Source organism: Lolium perenne, chromosome 4, assembly GCF_019359855.2.
Source record: "Lolium perenne isolate Kyuss_39 chromosome 4, Kyuss_2.0, whole genome shotgun sequence".
Lineage (NCBI taxonomy): Eukaryota > Viridiplantae > Streptophyta > Magnoliopsida > Poales > Poaceae > Lolium > Lolium perenne.
In genome coordinates, this window is record NC_067247.2 from 144,139,315 (window position 1) to 144,155,405 (window position 16,091).

The following is a 16,091-nucleotide window of genomic DNA, read 5'->3' on the forward strand; positions in this document are numbered from 1 at the left end:
CGTCAAGAGCGTCCCCATCATGAGCGTCATCGACACACTTCTCCGAGCTCCACAAGGCGCCACCATGAGAGTGCTTATGCACAAGATCGTCGACTTCAAGTACACCATATGGAGCATCAAGAGCGTCCTCAACATGATCGTCATCGACACTCTTCTTCAAGCTCCACAAGGCGCCGCAAGCAACATGCCAAGTCGCATGAGCCATCATCTAGGCATGGCAAGGACCGTCGTCGAATCACACCATCTCATGATAGTCGTCGACCACTACCACCTCATGGTCTACATCGACATACGTCACCACATGAGCTTCACCGCCACAAGCCACTTCATGATCGCCATCGACCAACATCCCCAAGGATCTTCGACGACACTCATCAAGACATGGTGATGAAGCACGGCGACGAGAGCCTCATATGGCCACTTCCACCTCTTGCGCCACCACCACAATGGCCCCTAGCTCATCACATGCCTATGGACTCCGATGCTACAAGTGCAAGCAACAAGTGAAAGGACACAGATGTCGCCTAGAGGGGGGGTGAATTGGCGTTTTAAAACTTTTACGAGATGGGCTTAACAAATGCAGAATAAAACTAGCGTTTACTTTGTCAAGCCCAAAGCCTATATACTATGGTTCACCTATGTGCACCAACAACTTATGCTAAGCAATACAAGCAAGTATGTGATAGAAAGATATATATAACTTCAAGCACGATGGCTATCACAAGGTAAAGTGCATAAGAAAAGAGCTCGGGTATAGAGATAACCGAGGCACGCGGGAGACGACGATGTAGCCCGAAGTTCACACTCTTGCGAGTGCTACTCTCCGTTGGAGCGATGTGGAGGACAAGTCACTCCAAATGCACGAGGGCCACCGTATTCTCCTCGAGAATTCCCACCAAGAGGGATGTCCTCGATCCACTATGTAACCTTAGGGAGGTTACCGAACCCGCACAAAGCTTGGGGCTATCTCCACAACTTAATTGGAGGCTCCCAACAAATTGCCACAAAGGCCTTGCCCTTGAAGAATCTCCACAACTTAATTGGAGTCCCCAAGAACACCACAAAGATGCCACAAAGGCCTTGCCCTTGAAGATTCTCCACAACTTAATTGGAGTCCCCAAGAACACCACAAAGATGCCACAAAGGCCACTAAGCCGTCTAGGGTCCAAAGACCCAAGAGAAACAACCTTCTTGCTTTCACTTCCACGAATCACCGTGGAGAACTCAAACCGATGCACCAACTAATGCAATGGCAAGAACACCACAAAGATGCTCAAGTCCTTCTCTCTCAAATTCCAACAAAGCTACAAAAGCTATTGTGGGAATAAGAGATGAAGAACAAATAGGAGGAGGAACACCAAATTTCTCCAAGATCTAGATCTAGTGGATTCCCCTCACAAAGAGAGGGATTTGATTGGTGAAGATGTAGATCTAGATCTCCTCTATCTTTCTCTCAAATAGATGCAAGATTCATGGGAGGGAGAGGGAGATAGCAAGCTCAAAGAAGGTCAACAATGGAGGCAAAAACGAGCTCAAACGGTTGAGAAACTTTGGGGAAGAAGACCCCCTTAAATAGGGCAAGAGAAATCTGCCCGTTATGCACAAAACTCGTCAAAACCGAAACTTCCGGTCATTTGGGGCGGAACTTCCGCCCCCCGGAAGTTCCGGCCAACTTCCGGGTGAAGTAGGGCGCCCCCGGAATGCTCCCGGTATGTTTTCTGCGTGCAGATTCGTCATTTCCGGAAGTTCGGCGGAACTAGGGCGGAAGTTCCGGCCACCGGAACTTCCGGCCAACTTCCGGCCAAAAAACTTCTTCACGGAAACTTGAATAACTTTTGCATCCGGACTCCGATTTTGATGATCTTGGGCTCGTTTCGATGCTAGTAACAAGCTCTACAAGATCATGCAGGGAACCATCATAGTCCAGTAAGTTAGGATAGAAACAAATGATGAAAGGTTTGACCTATCTAAAAAAGACATGCCGGTAAAACCTCCAACCTCGAAAATGCAACAACTTGAGTTGGGAAACTCAGATTTGGGTGAAACCAATTTTGTTGTAAAGAAGATGACAAGAGCTACCCCACAAAGAGTGAAAAGCTTAAGAACAAGTGGGGTAGGTTTTTCTATGTATTTTAGAGTGAAACCTCTCAAGACGAGAAACCGAGAAAAACTCCAATATCAAAAACGCAACAAGAGATTCATGCGGAATCCGTTTTCGATGAACTAGAGCTTGTCATGAGAATAAGCACAAGCTCTAAAACACCATATGGATAAGATACAAATAACAATCAAGAAAGATGATGCAAGGATGCAAAGGTTTGAGCTCTCCGAAGGATATGATCGAGTTACTCACTCGAGAGCCCTCTTGATAGTACGGCAACTAAACTATAAACCGGTCTCCAACTACACTATGAGACCGGTGAGAAAGAAACCCTATCAAGAGCAAACCTTATACTTGCGCATTCCACTTGAGCTCGATGATGACGATCTTGACCGCAACAAGATGGAACGCCTTTCTTGCTTGTGCTTGCTTGATGAAGTCTTGTAGATTGCTCCCCCATAAACCACCATGGGAGAGCTTCTTCTTTGGCGCAACTTCACATATCCATGATCACCATATGGATGGCAAGAGTCAATCAAAGGATCTCTTCAAGATGGCTCATCTTGAACTTGCACTTCATTTCTTCATACTTCATCATGTTGATGTCTTGAAGTAACTTGAGGGCTCACTTCATCTTCATCTTCAAGACATACTTGACACTTGATATCCTTCATCAATTTCTTCTTATTGCAACCTAATACAAACATGTTGATGTCCTGAAGTAACTTGATGGATCACTTCATCTTCATCTTCAAGACATACTTGACACTTGATATCCTTCATCAAATTCTTCTTATTGCAATCTTGAAGCCAACATATGGTTCAAGAATTGCCTATGGACAACTCCTACAAATATAACTCAATGCAAACATTAGTCCATAGGGATTGTCATTAATTACCAAAACCACACATGGGGGCTCCGTGCACTTTCAATCTCCCCCATTTTGGTAATTGATGACAATCTCTTTGAGATTGTTTATATAAGGAATTGAAGTAACAAACAAGTTGAATATATAGAGCAAACTCCCCCATAATATATGCATGTGTGAATGATCTTGACTTTCATTGCATATATTGGCATTCAAAGCCTAGTGGAGTTTCCTCTAACTATTCAACTATGCAAAGCAACAAGATGCAATGCAATAAAGGCACATGCTTATGCACAAAGCAAAGACATAACCAAATTCCCTTAAACCCTACAAACTTCTCCCCCATTGGCACCAATTGCCGAAATGGGTGAAAATTTTAGAAGGCCAATATAGTAAGAGTTCCTCCATAGCGTGTGCATTTCTCATAATTTGAGTGGAATCAAATGCACGTATCCAATGACGAATATTCGGAAGCAATCACACTATAGAAAGGATCAAAGATTGCAAAAAGATAACAAAGTCAAGAAGCTTCAACAAATGAAGCAAGCAATCAAATGAACCACAAAGAAGATACCAAAAAAAGATAGATATTATGATAAGATCAAGAAGATTGCTCTAAATAATATGAGAAAGCTCCCCAAGGTTTGTGCACAAAACTAGACAATTTGCATTGGAGTATAAAGTGCACAAACATGGAATCATCACTCCCATAATATCATTCAAAACAAAAGATACCAAGTGAATCAAACTCTAATGATCACCACAAAATAGTGCCTTAAATAAAATGAGAAAGCTCCCCAAGGTACATGCATAAATTAAAATGTTCCATTTGAATACAATATGCATAACATGGAATCCTCACTCCCTCATTACCATTTAAAAACACAAACATTTGCAATAGATCATAGATAGAAAAATTAAGCTTAACACTTGCAACAAACAAATGGTTGAGCAACAAGTAAGAAGCACCATAATAAAAAGTCTCAACCAAGAGGATATGTGAAAGGCATGACAAAGCATATTATAAGACTATTACAAGGATGAGCAAAAAAGCATCATCATAGTCTTCAATGAATTATATATCTTAGCATGACCAATCAACACGCAATAAATAAATAAGATATCAAAAGGAGATGTATCATCTCTTATGTGTATAAGTTTCTCTAAGTGGGCAATATCACAAAGATATTTATCCACAAAGAAACATGCACACACAAAATAGATACGCAAGAAATATAGTATGATATCCAAGACGAAGTCATGCAATATACCAATAAGAATTTTTTCTTAATAGCATGGCCAAAGGCTCAACTTTATCTTAATGTACATTCATGAATTTCAACCACAAACAACTAAAATACATCACAAATATCAACAAGGGATAGAAGATAGTTGGGATGCATTTGAGAAAGGCAACAAGTGTCACAAACGAGGATACCAAAAGAAGTAACTAAATTTGCACTTTCATCTATATTGCACATGTGAGAGCCTTGAGGAATTGATATGCAATTAAATTGCTAGATTGGAATAGTTGGGATGGATGAATCATTAGCATGATTTAAAATACTTCCCAACAAATGCACTCATCTCAAATTACTCACATTCACAATAAAGAGGTTTCATAAAAAAATTTTCAAGAAGCACAATATTTGCAAATCAAGAGATTCATGCCAAGATGCAATCATAAGGTTGGATACAAGAAAACTATGCATGAGAAGATACTTGTTACCAAGATAGCATTGGTGTGGATGTAGTAGATATGTGTTCGTTGACCATCCTAGCTTGCCTCAAGTTACCATTGAGTCACCACTTCTTTCCAAGAGTGAGACAAGCATCGAATGCATATCCATTGTACCTAACACAAAGGTAAGTACAAAATGGTCCCCAAACTAATTGGGTCCGAAGTAGTTAGACACACTACAACATATAGGACAAACTCCACAAATCTATGTGCATATAGATATGAAATTGAATTTCATGCACATCTTAGCCAAATTAGGATTTGAAGGAGTTTACCCTATATGTTGGATCAAAGAAAGTAACACATGCCATAAGATATACATATATTAAATATGCATGCACAATACTTTCAAGAACCAAATGGAGATGCAATTTGGACAAAACACCAAATAAATCAAGAGACAATGGTTGCCCAAATTGTATCAAAGAATCAAATCAACACAAGATTGACTCCAAAGACTTATCTCATTATAAGAAGCTAAATAAGCATAAGCACAAAGGAATGAGATAACCAACTCCCAAGAGAGCAAGGTTCCAACAAATAAACCAAACCCTCGACACTTTTTATGATGACACAAAGTACCAAAAAGAAAATTTATGTCTCCCAAAACCAATTTTTTGATAATGATCAAGAGAAGTTTAAGCATTATAACAAATATAGGAGAGCTCCCCCAAGATTAGTGCATTATCTAGGATTTAGAATATGGATACAAAATGCACAAAACTAGGATCATCACGCTACCTATATCTACTAAAAATGCTAAGAAAGTTTGAATAGACAAATTAGATCCATGAGATGCAGGGAAGACACATGGGAGTCAAAGCACAACAAATTCAAGGCAATAAATAAGGCAATTTAAACACAAGAGCCAATGTAGATATGATCAATAAATATCTACCTCATAATTGATTACCAATTGTCCTAGGACAAGAGGTATTAGGAAATATTTCTCGGTGGTAGTTTGTAGGTATACATAAGATCATATTTACAACGAACAAAGCATATGGTAAAAGATAAGAGTTAACCATCATGCAAAAAAGTTTCTTGATAGCTTCATTTAGTCATACCAACATGCAAGGCAATTAATAGTATTCATACCAACATGCAAAGCAATTAATAGTATTCATACCAACATGCAAAGCAATTAATAGTATGACTTGAAGCACATGGTTTTCCAAAAATGTATTGAGGGACACGTTGTGAAAAACCATGCCAAGAAAAACTTTCACAAATAAGATCCACAAAGATATTAGCAATGAAGCTATTTAAGCAAATTGGAGATTGTTTGAGCAAACATGCCACATATGAGATAGATAGATTACGATATCAATTCTATGTGACACAACCTCAAATGTTCACATTTTCTAGGCTTGTAATATGCACAAAGCTTATTACTCCCCTATAATGTGATAAGGAATTTATTTTCACAAGAGGCAAATAAGATCCAACAAGAGATATTAAAGGACATTAGAATTTGAATTTCTCATGAATATGACATATCACATAGAGACTAGATAATCTTGCAATATCAATTCTAAGTGATATTCCTCATGTACACACATTGTCAGGATCATGAAATTCCCAAAGGAATATCACTCCCCCAAAATGGGATAGTCCATTAATCGCTCATAAGAGCCATATAAGATACAACAAGATGCAAAGAGGCTCCAACACAAACACAAATACATGGTGCGCAACCCAACATGCATAGACTTGATTTCTCAAGAAAAGCAAGTAGGAAGCACAACATATACAAAAATATGTTAGGAACAAAAACTAACACATGCAAAAGGGGCGAGTAACTTTCAATATAAATGAGTTGAGAACATGTTACCGCAAAGAGGAACATTGGATATATGATAGTAGCAAGATAATCAAAAGACTTGACTTGATATAATATAAATGATGAAGATCCCTTAATTCTTCATGATATAGCCAAGTCTCCAAAGCCCTCCAACAAGCACCTATTGATCAAGTTTTGAATTGTTGGTCCCCAACTAAGTTGGGTCCTAAGAGGTTAGTAACAATAGTCTTGGCAACCCAAATGGTTCTTTTCTTGACACCACTTTGAGCACCAACATATTTGGCAAACACATTGCCACCCTCATCCTTACGAAGAGAATAAACATCATCAATGGTGATAGAGTTGGATGAGGTACCAATAGTGCAAAAGGAGGAGATGTGGCCCTTCTCACGGCATATGTAGCAAGTTCTTTTCTTCTCCTTCTTCTCACTAGATTTCTCCACAATGGGAGCATTGGCTTGATTCTTCTTGGGAAGTGGCATTTCTTCAACTTGAGGTTGAATATGAGTTTGAGCTTGAGGCCGCTTCCCTTTTTGCTTCTTCTTCAAAGGGCAAGATCTAACATGATGCCCTTCAATTTTTCACTTGAAGCAAACAATCTTGGCCGGGTCTTTGACTTGTACTTGGCCCTTCTTCTTATTGTTGTTCTTGGACTTGATCTTGTTGTGGGAGTTGAATCCAAGTCCACTCTTGTCATTGGGGGATTGTTGCACACTCAACATCTTGTCAAGTTTGCATTTCCCTTCATGACTCTTTACCAAGTCATTCTTCAAAGAAGAGACTTGGGCCTTGAGCTCTTTGATTTCCTCTACATGGTTAGTAACAACACAAGTACTAGAGGAAGTAGAACCTTCATTGTTAGAGCAACAAGGCAAGGAAGATAATTTATCACAAGATTTAGCAATATTATGAGTGGATGAATTACTAGGACTAGCACATGGCAATATAACATTTTGAGTAGTAGTGCTAGTACCCACATGAGGCTCATAAGGTGTTGCCTTGGATATTATAGCCTCATGAGCTAACTTTAGCCTCTCATGAGAGGCTAGAAGATCCTCATAGGAGCTAGAAAGCTTTCCATGATTTTCTTCCAATTTCCCATAATTGCTAGTTAGCAATTTAAGTTGAGCCCTTAGCTCAACATTCTCCTTCAAGATAGATGCTTCACAAGAAGTAGAGTTAGTAGCACAAGCATCATTATTAATAGAAATGGGAGAAGGCAAGTTGTCATGCTCTTTTAGATAAGAAGCTTTAAGTTGCTCATGCGACTCGGTGAGTTTGGTGAGCGCACTCTCTATAGCCCTTGAGCCCTTTTTGAGTTGCTCAAAATCCTCAAGGAGTTTAGCATTAACAAACACAAGCTTATCATTTTTTAGCTTTAGTTCATTTGCCACCTCAAGAGCTCTATCATGGTTTTCCTTTTCTCTAGACAATTCTAGAGCAAAGGTTTCCTCAAGAGCTTCCTTGGCGGTTTCTTCAAGTTCATCCTTTAGAGATGCCACATCATTGGCATACTCTCGTTCAAGAGCACCCATTTTATCAATGGTGTTCTCATGCATCCAAATAAGTTTTTGGCTCTCAATAGCGGTAGTCAAGATTTCAAAGAAGTGAGTGCTAGCAATTTTATCTTTGCAAATAACCTTGAATACGCTCTTACCCTTATCGCGTAGAGAGACAACCCAATCCTCTTCTTCATATTCATCCTCATCCTTATCACCACGAGACATATTAGGTTCCATGGTAGGAGGTACCGTGGAACCCTTGGCCATAAGGCATATATGAGGACCGTGAGATAAAGATGAGGAGTTACTTGAGGCTCCTTTCAAGATATTGTCTTGACCAATAGAATGTTTGGTTTCCTCTACAATGTTAGTCACACAACAACTAGAGGAAATAGAAGCATTTTTATCATGGCCACAAGACAAAGCAAGCATATCATCATTAGATTTATTCAAGCAACTTACACATGATATGCAAGGACTATCAACACAAGCATGTAAATCATTTCTAGTGCTAGATGTGTTTAAGTCCACAAATGAACCATTGCAATGAGATATAGATGAAGAATCATCAATAGAAAGCCCAATATCAACATTGCAATTTTCATCAGCACTCACCATATCATTACCTTGTGTCTTACCACACTTTCGTGAAGTGGATGAAGATAAGAACTCATCACGGCCGGAAGTGGAAGCAATACAATCATCCTCAATAATATTGGACACATCATATTTGTCTTTAAGCTTTGTCCATAATTCATGAGCGCTCCCAAAGGGCATGATTGAAGAAGTAACTACATTGCTCACAACAATGGAAAACACATGAGAAGCAAGAGCATCGAGGCAAGAGTTTTTCTCCTCCTCAAGAGATAAATTTTGAGGATCCTTAGGAGAAGAAAAACCCATGTCAAGAAATCGCTCCATGTCCGGGGACATACCCCGTAAAATTTTAAGCACATAAATTTTCCATAGAGCATAATTTGTGCCATCAAATATAAACAAGTTATTGTGCACTAATCCCCTAACCGACATCTTTACTCTCAAGGCGGTGAAGCCTAAGAATGAGAGACCTTGCTCTGATACCAATTGAAAGGACACAGATGTCGCCTAGAGGGGGGTGAATAGGCGTTTTAAAACTTTTACGACATGGGCTTAACAAATGCAGAATAAAACTAGCGTTTACTTTGTCAAGCCCAAAGCCTATATACTATGGTTCACCTATGTGCACCAACAACTTATGCTAAGCAATACAAGCAAGTATGTGATAGCAAGATATATATAACTTCAAGCACGATGGCTATCACAAGGTAAAGTGCATAAGAAAAGAGCTCGGGTATAGAGATAACCGAGGCACGCGGGAGACGACGATGTAGCCCGAAGTTCACACTCTTGCGAGTGCTACTCTCCGTTGGAGCGGTGTGGAGGACAAGTCACTCCAAATGCACGAGGGCCACCGTATTCTCCTCGAGAATTCCCACCAAGAGGGATGTCCTCGATCCACTATGTAACCTTAGGGAGGTTACTGAACCCGCACAAAGCTTGGGGCTATCTCCACAACTTAATTGGAGGCTCCCAACAAATTGCCACAAAGGCCTTGCCCTTGAAGAATCTCCACAACTTAATTGGAGTCCCCAAGAACACCACAAAGATGCCACAAAGGCCTTGCCCTTGAAGATTCTCCACAACATAATTGGAGTCCCCAAGAACACCACAAAGATGCCTGATGTCTACGCCCCCCTCCTTTTCCTGTAGACAGTGTTGGGCCTCCAAGAGCAGAGGTTTGTAGAACAGCAGCAAGTTTTCCCTTAAGTGGATCACCCAAGGTTTATCGAACTCAGGGAGGAAGAGGTCAAAGATATCCCTCTCATGCAACCCTGCAACCACAAAGCAAGAAGTCTCTTGTGTCCCCAACACACCTAATAGGTGCACTAGTTCGGCGAAGAGATAGTGAAATACAGGTGGTATAAATAAGTATGAGCAGTAGCAACGGTGCCAGAAAATAGCTTGCTGGCGTGTAGTTGATGGTGGTAGTATTGCAGCAGTAGTAACGCAGTAAAACAGTAAACAAGCAGCGATAGCAGTATTTAGGAACAAAGCCTAGGGATTACACTTTTACTAGTGGACACTCTCAACATTGATCACATAACAGAATAGATAAATGCATACTCTACACTCTTGTTGGATGATGAACACATTGCGTAGGATTACACGAACCCTCAATGCCGGAGTTAACAAGCTCCACAATTCAATGTTCATATTTAAATAACCTTAGAGTGCATGAAAGATCAATTCGACTAAACCAAGTACTAGCATAGCATGCACACTGTCACCTTCATGCTATGTAGGAGGAATAATACACATCAATACTATCATAGCAATAGTTAACTTCATAATCTACAAGAGATCATAATCATAGCATAAACCAAGTACTAACACGGATGCACACACTGTCACCATTACACCGTGCAGGAGGAATAAAACTACTTTAATAACATTACTAGAGTAGCACATAGATAAATTGTGATACAAAACACATTGCAATCATAAAGAGATATAAATAAGCACTTCACTATGCCATCCATAACAGTGAATAAGTATTCTGTGAAATATAGCCTAAGAGACCCACACGGTGCACACACTGTCACCTTTACACACGTGGGACAAGGAGTCTCCGGAGATCACATAAGTAAAATTCACTTGACTAGCATAATGACATCTAGATTACAAGCATCATCATATGAATTTCAATCATGTAAGGCAGCTCATGAGATTATTGTATTGAAGTACATAGGAGAGAGATTAACCACATAGCTACCGGTACAGCCCCGAGCCTCGATGGAGAACTACTCCCTCCTCATGGGAGCAGCAGCGGTGATGAAGATGGCGGTGGAGATGGCAGCGGTGTCGATGGAGGAGCCTTCCGGGGGCACTTCCCCGTTCCGGCAGCGTGCCGGAACAGAGACTCCTGTCCCCCAGATCTTGGCGTCGCGGTGGCGGCGGCTCTGGAAGGTTTCTGTGGGTTTCATCGAACGTGATAGGGTTTTCGCGACGGAGGCTTTAAATAGGCGGAAGGGCAGCCTCGGAGGGGGCCTGGGGCCACCACACCATAGGGCGGCGCGGCCCCCCCTCTGGCCGTGCCAGGGTGTAGTGTGGGGCCCCCAGGGCTTCCCTCTGGCGGCTCTCGGGTGTTCTGGATGCTTAGGGCAAAATAGGAACCCGGGCGTTGATTTCGTCCGATTCTCGAGAATATTTCGTTACTAGGATTTCTGAAACCAAAAACAGCAGAAACAGAACCGGCACTTCGGCATCTTGTTAATAGGTTAGTTTCAGAAAATGCACGAATATGACATAAAGTGTGCATAAAACATGTAGATAACATCAATAATGTGGCATGGAACATAAGAAATTATCGATACGTCGGAGACGTATCAGCATCCCCAAGCTTAGTTCTGCTCGTCCCGAGCAGGTAAAACGATAACAAAGATAATTTCTGGAGTGACATGCCATCATAACTTTGATCATACTATTTGTAAAGCATATGTAGTGAATGCAGCGATCAAAACAATGTATATGACATGAGTAAACAACTGAATCATAAAGCAAAGACTTTTCATGAATAGTACTTCAAGACAAGCATCAATAAGTCTTGCATAAGAGTTAACTCATAAAGCAATAATTCATAGTAAAAGCATTGAAGCAACACAAAGGAAGATTAAGTTTCAGCGCTTGCTTTCAACTTGTAACATGTATATCTCATGGATATTGTCATCATAGAGTAATATAATAAGTGCAATATGCAAGTATGTAGGAATCAATGCACAGTTCACACAAGTGTTTGCTTCTTGAGGTGGAGAGAAATAGGTGAACTGACTCAACAATAAAAGTAAAAGAATGGTCCTCCATAGAGGAAAAGCATCGATTGCTATATTTGTGCTAGAGCTTTGGTTTTGAAAACATGAAACAATTTTGTCAACGGTAGTAATAAAGCATATGTATCATGTAAATTATATCTTACAAGTTGCAAGCCTCATGCATAGTATACTAATAGTGCCCGCACCTTGTCCTAATTAGCTTGGACTACTCGGATCATCGCAATGCACATGTTTTAACCAAGTGTCACAAAGGGGTACCTCTATGCCGCTGTACAAAGGTCTAAGGAGAAAGCTCGCATTGGATTTCTCGCTATTGATTATTCTCAACTTAGACATCCATACCGGGACAACATAGACAACAGATAATGGACTCCTCTTTTATGCATAAGCATGTAACAACAATTAATAATTTTCTCATATGAGATTGAGGATATATGTCCAAGACTGAAACTTCCACCATGGATCATGGCTTTAGTTAGCGGCCCAATGTTCTTCTCTAACAATATGCATGCTTAACCATAAGGTGGTAGATCTCTCTTACTTCAGACAAGACGAACATGCATAGCAACTCACATGAAATTCAACAAAGAGTAGTTGATGGCGTCCCAGTGAACATGGTTATCGCACAACAAGCAACTTAATAAGAGATAAAGTGCATAAGTACATATTCAATACCACAATAGTTTTTAAGCTATTTGTCCCATGAGCTATATATTGCAAAGGTGAATGATGGAATTTTAAAGGTAGCACTCAAGCAATTTACTTTGGAATGGCGGAAAATACCATGTAGTAGGTAGGTATGGTGGACACAAATGGCATAGTGGTTGGCTCAAGTATTTTGGATGCATGAGAAGTATTCCCTCTCGATACAAGGTTTAGGCTAGCAAGGCTTATTTGAAACAAACACAAGGATGAACCGGTGCAGCAAAACTCACATAAAAGACATATTGAAAACATTATAAGACTCTACACCATCTTCCTTGTTGTTCAAACTCAATACTAGAAATTATCTAGACCTTAGAGAAACAAAATATGCAAACCAAATTTTAGCATGCTCTATGTATTTCTTCATTAATGGGTGCAAAGCATATGATGCAAGAGCTTAAACATGAGCACAACAATTGCCAAGTATCACATTACCCAAGACATTTATAGCAATTACTACATGTATCATTTTCCAATTCCAACCATATAACAATTTAACGAAGAAGAAACTTCGCCATGAATACTATGAGTAGAAACTAAGGACATACTTGTCCATATGCTACAGCGGAGCGTGTCTCTCTCCCATAAAGTGAATGCTAGGATCCATTTTATTCAAACAAAACAAAAAACAAAAACAAACCGACGCTCCAAGCAAAGCACATAAGATGTGATGGAATAAAAATATAGTTTCAGGGGAGGAACCTGATAATGTTGTCGATGAAGAAGGGGATGCCTTGGGCATCCCCAAGCTTAGACGCTTGAGTCTTCTTAGAATATGCAGGGGTGAACCACCGGGGCATCCCCAAGCTTAGAGCTTTCACTCTCCTTGATCATGTTGCATCATACTCCTCTCTTGATCCTTGAAAACTTCCTCCACACCAAACTTAGAACAACTCATTAGAGGGTTAGCGACAATAAAAATTAACATGTTCAGAGGTGACATAATCATTCTTAACACTTCTGGACATTGCATAAAGCTACTGGACATTCATGGATCAAAGAAATTCATCCAACATAGCAAGAGAGGCAATGCGAAATAAAAGGCAGAATCTGTCAAAACAGAACAGTTCGTATTGACGAATTTTATCGAGGCACCAGACTTGCTCAAATGAAAATGCTCAAATTGAATGAAAGTTGCGTACATATCTGAGGATCACTCACGTAAATTGGCATAATTTTCTGAGTTACCTACAGAGAAAACAGCCCAGATTCGTGACAGCAAAGAAATCTGTTTCTGTGCAGTAATCCAAATCTAGTATGAACTTTACTATCAACGACTTTACTTGGCACAACAAAACACTAAACTAAGATAAGGAGAGGTTGATACAGTAGTAAACAACTTCCAAGACAAAAAATAAAAACAAAGTACTGTAGTAAAAACATGGGTTGTCTCCCAAGAAGTTCTTTCTTTATAGCCATTAAGATGGGCTCAGCAATTTTAATGATGCACTCGCAAGAAATAGTATTTGAAGCAAAAGAGAGCATCAAGAGGCAAATTCAAAACACATTTAAGTATAACATGCTTCCTATGCATAGGAGTCTTGTAAATAAACAAGTTCATGAAGAGCAAAGTGACAAGCATAGGAAGATAAAACAAGTGTAGCTTCAAAAATTTCACCATGTAGAGAGGCATTTTAGTAACACGAAAATTTCTACAACCATATTTTCCTCTCTCATAATAACTTTCAGTAGTATCATGAGCAAACTCAACAATATGACTATCACATAAAGCATTCTTATCATGAGTCTCATGCATAAAATTATTACTCTCCACATAAGCATAATCAATTTTATTAGTAATAGTGGGAGCAAATTCAACAAAGTAGCTATCATCAAATATAGGAGGCATATTGTAATCATAATCAAATTTATCCTCCATAACAGGTGGTACCAAAAGATTACTATCATTATAATCATCATAAATAGGAGGCAAAGTATCATCAAAGAAAATTTTCTCCTCAATGCTTGGGGGACTAAAAAGATCATGAAAACCAGCTTCCCCAAGCTTAGAACTTTCTATATCATTATCAACAATGGTGTTCAAAGCGTTCATACTAATATTACTACCAGCATGCAAATAAGATTCCATAGGTTTTTTAATTTTCGCATCAAACAATCCATGTTTTAAATCAGGAAATAGCATAAGAAGCTCATTCTTGTCCATTATGCCAAACTAGTGTAAACAAGAAACAAAAAGTTGCAATTGCAGGATCTAAAGGAAATAGCTTCGAGTACTTACGACGCCGGAAAATAGCTTGGTAGCCGAGGTCCGGAGTGTGAGTACCTTTTACCTTTCCTCCCCGGCAACGGCGCCAGAAAATAGCTTGATGTCTACGCCCCCCTCCTTTTCCTGTAGACAGTGTTGGGCCTCCAAGAGCAGAGGTTTGTAGAACAGCAGCAAGTTTTCCCTTAAGTGGATCACCCAAGGTTTATCGAACTCAGGGAGGAAGAGGTCAAAGATATCCCTCTCATGCAACCCTGCAACCACAAAGCAAGAAGTCTCTTGTGTCCCCAACACACCTAATAGGTGCACTAGTTCGGCGAAGAGATAGTGAAATACAGGTGGTATAAATAAGTATGAGCAGTAGCAACGGTGCCAGAAAATAGCTTGCTGGCGTGTAGTTGATGGTGGTAGTATTGCAGCAGTAGTAACGCAAAGAAACAAGAAACAAGCAGCGATAGCAGTATTTAGGAACAAGGCCTAGGGATTACACTTTCACTAGTGGACACTCTCAACATTGATCACATAACAGAATAGATAAATGCATACTCTACACTCTTGTTGGATGATGAACACATTGCGTAGGATTACACGAACCCTCAATGCCGGAGTTAACAAGCTCCACAATTCAATGTTCATATTTAAATAACCTTAGAGTGCATGAAAGATCAATTCGACTAAACAAAGTACTAGCATAGCATGCACACTGTCACCTTCATGCTATGTAGGAGGAATAATACACATCAATACTATCATAGCAATAGTTAACTTCATAATCTACAAGAGATCATAATCATAGCATAAACCAAGTACTAACACGGATGCACACACTGTCACCATTACACCGTGCAGGAGGAATAAAACTACTTTAATAACATTACTAGAGTAGCACATAGATAAATTGTGATACAAAACACATTGCAACATAAAGAGATATAAATAAGCACTTCACTATGCCATCCATAACAGTGAATAAGTATTCTGTGAAATATAGCCTAAGAGACCCACACGGTGCACACACTGTCACCTTTACACACGTGGGACAAGGAGTCTCCGGAGATCACATAAGTAAAATTCACTTGACTAGCATAATGATATCTAGATTACAAGCATCATCATATGAATCTCAATCATGTAAGGCAGCTCATGAGATTATTGTATTGAAGTACATAGGAGAGAGATTAACCACATAGCTACCGGTACAGCCCCGAGCCTCGATGGAGAACTACTCCCTCCTCATGGGAGCAGCAGCGGTGATGAAGATGGCGGTGGAGATGGC